The sequence below is a fragment of the Opisthocomus hoazin genome, unplaced genomic scaffold (genome assembly GCF_030867145.1).
Source record: "Opisthocomus hoazin isolate bOpiHoa1 unplaced genomic scaffold, bOpiHoa1.hap1 HAP1_SCAFFOLD_118, whole genome shotgun sequence".
In the NCBI taxonomy this organism is placed as follows: domain Eukaryota; kingdom Metazoa; phylum Chordata; class Aves; order Opisthocomiformes; family Opisthocomidae; genus Opisthocomus; species Opisthocomus hoazin.
In genome coordinates, this window is record NW_027448931.1 from 1,594 (window position 1) to 8,560 (window position 6,967).

Genomic DNA, 6,967 nt, shown 5'->3' on the forward strand with positions numbered 1-6,967 from the left:
CTCCCTCTTCATCCTCCATCCCCCTTCATCCTTCTCCTCCCTCCCTCTTCATCATCCCTCTTCATCTCCTCCATCCCGCTCCTCCTCCTCCTTCCTCCCTCTTCATCCTCCATCCTTCATCCTCCTCCTTCATCCCTCCTCATCCTCCTCCCTCCCTCTTCATCATCCCTCTTCATCCTCCTCCATCCCACTTCCTCCTCCTCCATCCCCCCTTCATCCTCCCTCCCTCTTCATCCTCCATCCTTCTTCCTCTCCTTCATCCCTCCTCATCCTCCTCCATCCCTCTTCTATCTTTCCTCCTCACCATCCCTCCTCATCCTCCTCCTTCCTCCCCCCCCTCATCCTTCCTCCCCCCCCCCCCTCCTCCTCCTCCTCCCACCTGGGCCGGGGGTCCCCGCCGACCCCCCCTGCACCCTCAGCTCGGCGTACTCGACCTCCTCGGCCATGGCACCACCGCTGGGTGCCCCCCTCCCCCGTGCCCCTCCCCCCCCCCCGGTGGGTGCCCCCTCCCCCCCCCCCGGGGTGAATCACGGCGCGAGGAAACCGCCAAAAACATCCGCCCGGGGGGGGGGGGGGGGAGCACCCCGCAACCGGCCCTGCCCCTCCCCCTCCCGCGGACGGGTAATTAACGGCCCTCCAGGACTTAATTAGCGGGTTAGGGGGCTTAATTAGGGGGTTAGGGGGCCTAATTAGGGGGTTGGGGGCTTAATTAACGGGTTAGGAGGCTTAATTTGCGGGTTTTAGGAGGCTTCATTAGCGGGTTAGGGGGCTTAATTAACGGGTTGGGGCTTAATTAACGGGTTAGGAGGCTTAATTTGCGGGTTTTAGGAGCTTCATTAGCGGGTTAGGGGGCTTAATTAATACAGTGAGAGAGCTGCCTTATGGGTTTAATGGTAAGGCTTGACGAACTTAATTAGCAGTGCTAATAGAGCCTAATTAACAATACTAATTGAGGCTAATTAATGCTGCTAATACAGCCTAACTAGCAGGGCTAATGGAGCCCAAGTTAGAAGGGCTAATAGAGCCTAATTAACACTGCTAATAGAGCCTAATTAGCAGGACTAAAGATCATAATTAGCAGGACTAAGAGCCCAATTAACACTGCTAATAGAGCCCAGTTAACAGGCTAAGGAGCCTAATTAACACTGCTAATAGAGCCCAATTAGCAGGACTAAGGATCCTTATTAGCAGGGCTAATAGATCCTAATTAACACTGCTAATAGAGACCAGTTAGCAAGAGTAAGGAGCCTAATTAGTAGGGCTATTAGAGCCTAATTAGCACTGCTAACAGAGCCCAGTTAGCAGGGCTAAGAGAACTAATTAACACTAATAGAGCCTAACTAGCAGGGCTAATAGCCCAATTAGCAGTGCTAACAGAGCCTAATTAACACTGCTAATAAAGCCCAGTTAGCATGACTAAGGAGCCTAATTAGCAGTGCTAATGGAACCTAATTAGCAGGGCTAACAAACCTTCTTTACCAGGGTTATCAAGCTTAATTAATGCATGACATTCCACTGGCTCCAGGACCCTCATTAGCAACCCCAGAGCCTCATTAACAATCCCGGGCCCTCGTTAGCAATCCCAGGCCTAATTAACCATCCCAGGCCCTAATTAACGAGCCCTGGGGACACCCACAGGGTGCCTGTGATGGTCCCAGGTCCATGGAACGTCCCCAAGGCCACCAGGGCCCTGTCCCTGCTGGGGTGGCCCCAGGTCCTCAAGAAGGTCCCAAGCCCTTGAGGTCCTCAAGAAGGTCCCAGGTCCTTTGGTGTCCCCAAGGCCACCACACCCCATCCCTGCTGAGGAGGTCCCAGTCCCCAGGAAGGTCCAAGCCCTTGAGATGTCCCCAAGGCCACCACATCACACCCCTGCTGAGGAGGTCCCAGGTCAAGAAGGTCCCAGCTCCTTCAGGTGTCCCCAGGACCACCTGGCCCATGTCCTTGTTGAGGTGGTCCAAGGTTCTCAAGAAGGTCCCAAGCCCTTGAGATGTCCCCAAAGCCTCCACACCACATCCCTGCTGGGGTGGTCATAGATCAGTAAGGTCCCAGGTCCATGGAACATCCCCAAGGTCACCACACCACGTTCCTGCTCGGGTGGCCTCAGGTCCTCCAGAAGGTCCCGAGCCTTGAGATGTTCCCAAGGCCACCACACCACGTCCCCACTGGGGTGGTCCAGGTCCTCAAGTAGGTCCCAAGCCCTTCAGGTGTCCCCAAGGCCACCACACCACATCCCTGTTGGGGTGGTACGAGGTCAAGAAGGTCCCAGCTCCTTGTGGTGTCCCCAGGGCCACTTGGCCCATGCCCTTGTTGAGGTGGTCCCAGGTCTTCAAGAAGGTCCCAAGCCCTTGAGATGTCCCAAGGCCACCACACAACGTCCCCGCTGGGAGGCCCCAGGTCCCCAAGAAGGTCCCAAGCCCTTCAGGTGTCCCCAAGGCTACCACACCACGTCCCTGCTGGGGTGGTCCCAGGTCCCCAAGAAGGTCCCAGGTCATTGAGATGTCCCCAAAGCCACTACAACCACATCCCTACTGGGGTGGCCCCAGGTCAAGAAGGTCCCAGCTCCCTGGAGTGTGCCCAAGGCCACCACACCAAGTCCCTGTTGGGGAGGTCCCAGGTCAAGAAGGTCCCAGCTCCTTCGGGTGTCCCTGGGCCACCCGGCCCATGTCGTTGTTGAGGTGGTCCCAGGTTCTCAAGAAGGTCCCAAGCCCTTGAAATGTCCCCAAAGCCACCAAACCACACCCCCCCTGGGGTGTCCTCAGGTCCTCAAGAAGGTTCCAAGCCCCTGAGATGTCCCCAAGCCCACCACACCACACCACGTCCCCGCTGGGGTGGCCCCAGGTCCTCAAGAAGGTCCTTGAGGTGTCCCCATGGCCACCTGGGCCACATCTTTGTTGGGGTGGTCTCGATGTGCCCCACGCCACCTCCCCAGAGTCACCCCACCCCTGCCACCTCCCGGAGGTGCCACCACGCTGTCGTCCCCCCCCATCTCCCACCCCCCATGGGGGGGAGGCGACGCCCCCCAAGATGTCCCCTCTGGAGGTGACCACACCCGACGCCACTGTTTGGTCACCCTTTTATTGTCACCCGTGGCCGTCCCTCGCCGTCGCCCACCTGCGGAGAAGCCGAGAGGGGCTGAGTGACACCCTAGGGACCCCCAAAACCCCCCGGTTTCCCCCCAAAAGTTGACCCACTTGTAGGGACCACACCCCCCGGGGGGCGTGGCCACACCCGGCTGTCCCCACGGTGGGGGGGCGGTCCCTCATCCTCTGCCTCCCGGTCTTACGTGGGGGGTCACGGGGGACCGCCCACGCCTTTGGGGGAGGGGCAAGACCCCCCTATCCCCCCCCCCCCCCGGAGCCAGCCCAACCCTATACGAGCCCCTGGAGAAGCCCACTGGGTTTCAGGGCGCCCTCCCCAGTTCCTCCCAGTACCTGGCTCGGCGGCGTTACTGGGAGCTGCAGCCGGGACCTGGAGAGGGGGGAAGGGAGGAGGTGAGGAGGGCAGGGTCTATAGGGGGAGGGCTATAGGGGGCGGGGTCTATAGGGGGAGGCCTATAGGGGGTCAGTGGGGTGATCCCTATAGGGTCTGGTCTACATGGGTGGGTTCCTATAGGGTCTGGTGCCTATAGGATGAGGTCTGTGGGTGGTCCCTATAGGGCCTGGCCTATATGGGTGGGTTCCTATAGGTCTGGTCCCTATAGGGTCTGACCCCTACAAAATGAGGTCTGTAGGGTGGTCCCTATAGGGTCTGGTCTACATGGGTGGGCTCTCATAGGGTCTGACCCCTATAGGATGAGGTCTGTAGGGTGGTCTCTATAAGGCCTGGTCCATATGGGTGGGTTCCTATAGGGTCTGAACCCCAAAAGATGAGGTCCGTGGGGAGTCAGCGTGGTGGTCCCTATAGGATCTGGTCTATATGGGTGGGTTCCTATAGGGTCTGGTCCGTAGAGGGTCTGACCCCTATAGGATGTCTGTAGCGGGTCAGTGGGCGATCCCTATAGGGTCTGGTACATATGGGTGGATCCCTATCGGGTCTCAACCCTATAGGATGAGCTCTGTGGGCATTCAGGGGGTGGTCCCTATAGGGTATGGTCCCTATAGGTAAGGCTATCCCTATAGGTTAGGGCTGTCCCTATAGGGTCACATATAGGGAGAGGCTGTTCCCTATAGGGTCAGGTCTATAGGAGCTCAGGACTCGGCTCCCTAGGGGCTCAAATCAGCTTGGTTCCTATGGGTGGGCGGGGCCTGGCCCCTATAGGGGCTGTAGGGGCTGGTGTATACCGGGGGGCACCACGGGGTACCCCCGGCCGTAGGTCACCCCGTGGCTCTGCCCCCCGGCCCCGGGGCGGCACACGGGGCAGCACCACCCGGCGGGGGAGAGGGGCCCTATAGGCACCCCTATAGGCACCCCAGGTGCCTATAGCCCCAGCCCTGCAGAGCTCTGTGCCCCCGTGACTCCCACAGCCCTACGAGCCTCTATAGGCCCCCCCCCCCCCCCCCTCCAGACCCCCCAGGTCCCTATATACCCCCACATCCTTCTATAGCCCCGACCCCTATGTACCCCATGCTGTCTATATGCTCCCACGCACCCCTAAATCCCCCATACGCCCCTCCCGGCACCCCTATACCCCTCCAGACACCCCCTATAGCCCCCATATTTCCCATACATCCCTCCAGACACCCCCATATATACCATATACCCCCACCAGACCCCCCTATATGTCCCATATAGCCCTCCAGACACCCCCTATAGGCTCCACATGTCCCATATGCCCCTTCCAGACACCCCCTATAGCCCCATATATCCCATATACCCCCACCAAACAGCCCCTATAGCCCCCATATACCCCTCCAGACACCCCTATACGTCCCATAGAGCCCTGCTAGACACCCCCTACACACCCCATATCCCTCCAGACACCCCTATATGTCCCATATATCCCTCAGACACCCCTGTACATCCCATATATGCCATATACCTCCACCAGACACCCCTATACATCCCACATTCCCCCTCCAGACACCCCTATACCCTCTATATGCCCCATATACCCCTCCAGACACCCCCATACCTCCCCATATGTCCCCTATACCCCTGCCAGACACCCCTATATGTCCCATATATACCATATACCCCTGCAGACACCCCTATATGTGCCATATACCCCTACAGACACCCCTATATGTCCCATATTTCCCTCCAGACACCCCCTATACGCCCCACACATCCCATATACCCCTGCCAGACACCTCTATATGTTCAATATATCCCTCCAGACACCCCTTATACCCCACATATGTCCCCTATAGCCCTCCAGACATGCCTGTGTCCTCTATATCCCTCCAGACACCCCCTATATGCCCCATATACCCCTCTAGACACCCCTATATGCCCCATATATCCCTCCAGATGTGCCCTATACTCCTCATATGTCCCATATAACCCTCCAGACACCCCTACGCACCCCATATCCCTCCAAACACCCCTATACTTCCCATATATGCCATATACCTCCATCAGACACCCCTATACATTCCATATATCCTCTCCAGACACCTTCTATATGTCCCATATATCCCATATACCTTCTCCAGACACCCCCTATACCCCCATATACCCCTCCAGACACCCCCTATATGCCCCATATAGCACCACCAGACACTATACCCTCCATATGCCCCACATACCCCTCCAGACACCACCATATAGCCCCCCCACATCCTGTATACCCCCTCCAAACACGCCCTATAGACCCCATATGTCCCACATACCCCCCAGACACCCCTTATAGCCCCCATATACCCCACATCTCCTGCCAGACATTGCCTATAGCCCACATATACCCCCCCTATAGCCCCCATACGCCCTACATACCCCCCCAGACACCCCCTATAGCCCTCATACGCCCCACATCTCCCCCCGGACACCCCCTATAGCCACCATATGTCCCACATACCCCCACAAACACCCCCTATAGCCCCCATATGCCCCATACCTTCCCCCCAGATACCCCCTATAGTCTCCATACGCCCCATACCTCCCCCCCAGACACCCCCTATAGCCCTCATACGCCCCACATACCCCCTATATGCCCCACATCTCCCCCCAGACACCCCCTATAGCCCCCATACGCCCCATACCTCCCCCCCAGACACCCCTATAGCCCTCATACGCCCCACATACCCCCTATATGCCCCACATCTCCCCCAGACACCCCCTATAGCCCACATACCTCCCCCCAAACATGCCCTATAGCCCCCAGACACCCCCTATAGCCCCCAGACACCCCACATCTCCCCCAGACACCCCCTATAGACCCCATATGTCCCACATACCCCCCCCAAACAACCCCTATAGCCCCCACAGGCCCTCTATCTCCCCCCAGACATCCCCTATAGCCCCCATATCCCTCCATCCACCCCCCTGCCCCTATAGGCACCCTCACGGCCCTATATACCCCCCCAAACACCCCTATACCCCCCCATGCGCCTATACCCTCCCTCACCCCCCCCCAGGCACCCCTATACATCCCCGCACCCCCCCCAGGCACCCCCACGTAGCCCCTACGTGGGCTCCAGCCCCTACAGACCCCCTATATATCCCCTATAGCCCCCCCTATAGGCCTTCCGCCCGCCCCCCTCACCTCATCCCTCCGCGCCTGTCATGGCGGCGGCCGCGCGGCCTTCTGGGAACGCCCCCCCCCCCTTCCCGCCCCTGCGTGCAGCCGCCGCCTCCGATTGGCCGACGACGCCGGGCGGCGATTGGCGGGAAGCGGGGGAGGGCGGTGCCTGGCGGAAGCTGGAGGGGGGGGGCCGGAGGAAGGGGGCGAGGCCCAGAGGAAGGGGGCGGGGCCTGGAGGAAGGGGGCGGGGCCTGGCGCGGCTCCTGCAGGCAGGGGGCGGTAATAATGCGGGAAACCCGCTAATAATGGGCTAATTATCGCTAATAATGGGCTAATAGTTGCCATA

The 6,967-nt window shown here is 59.0% G+C and overlaps 1 long non-coding RNA gene across 1 annotated transcript; it reads right to left on the reverse strand.

Annotated features, from left to right (window-relative positions):
* Positions 1–3,061: 3,061 nt before the first annotated feature.
* Positions 3,062–6,689, reverse strand: LOC142359842 (uncharacterized). Its single transcript, XR_012762656.1, has 3 exons — positions 6,644–6,689; positions 3,432–3,468; positions 3,062–3,111 (listed from the first exon to the last, which is right to left on the reverse strand). It is a non-coding gene; the product is annotated as an uncharacterized LOC142359842 (long non-coding RNA).
* Positions 6,690–6,967: the final 278 nt, after the last annotated feature.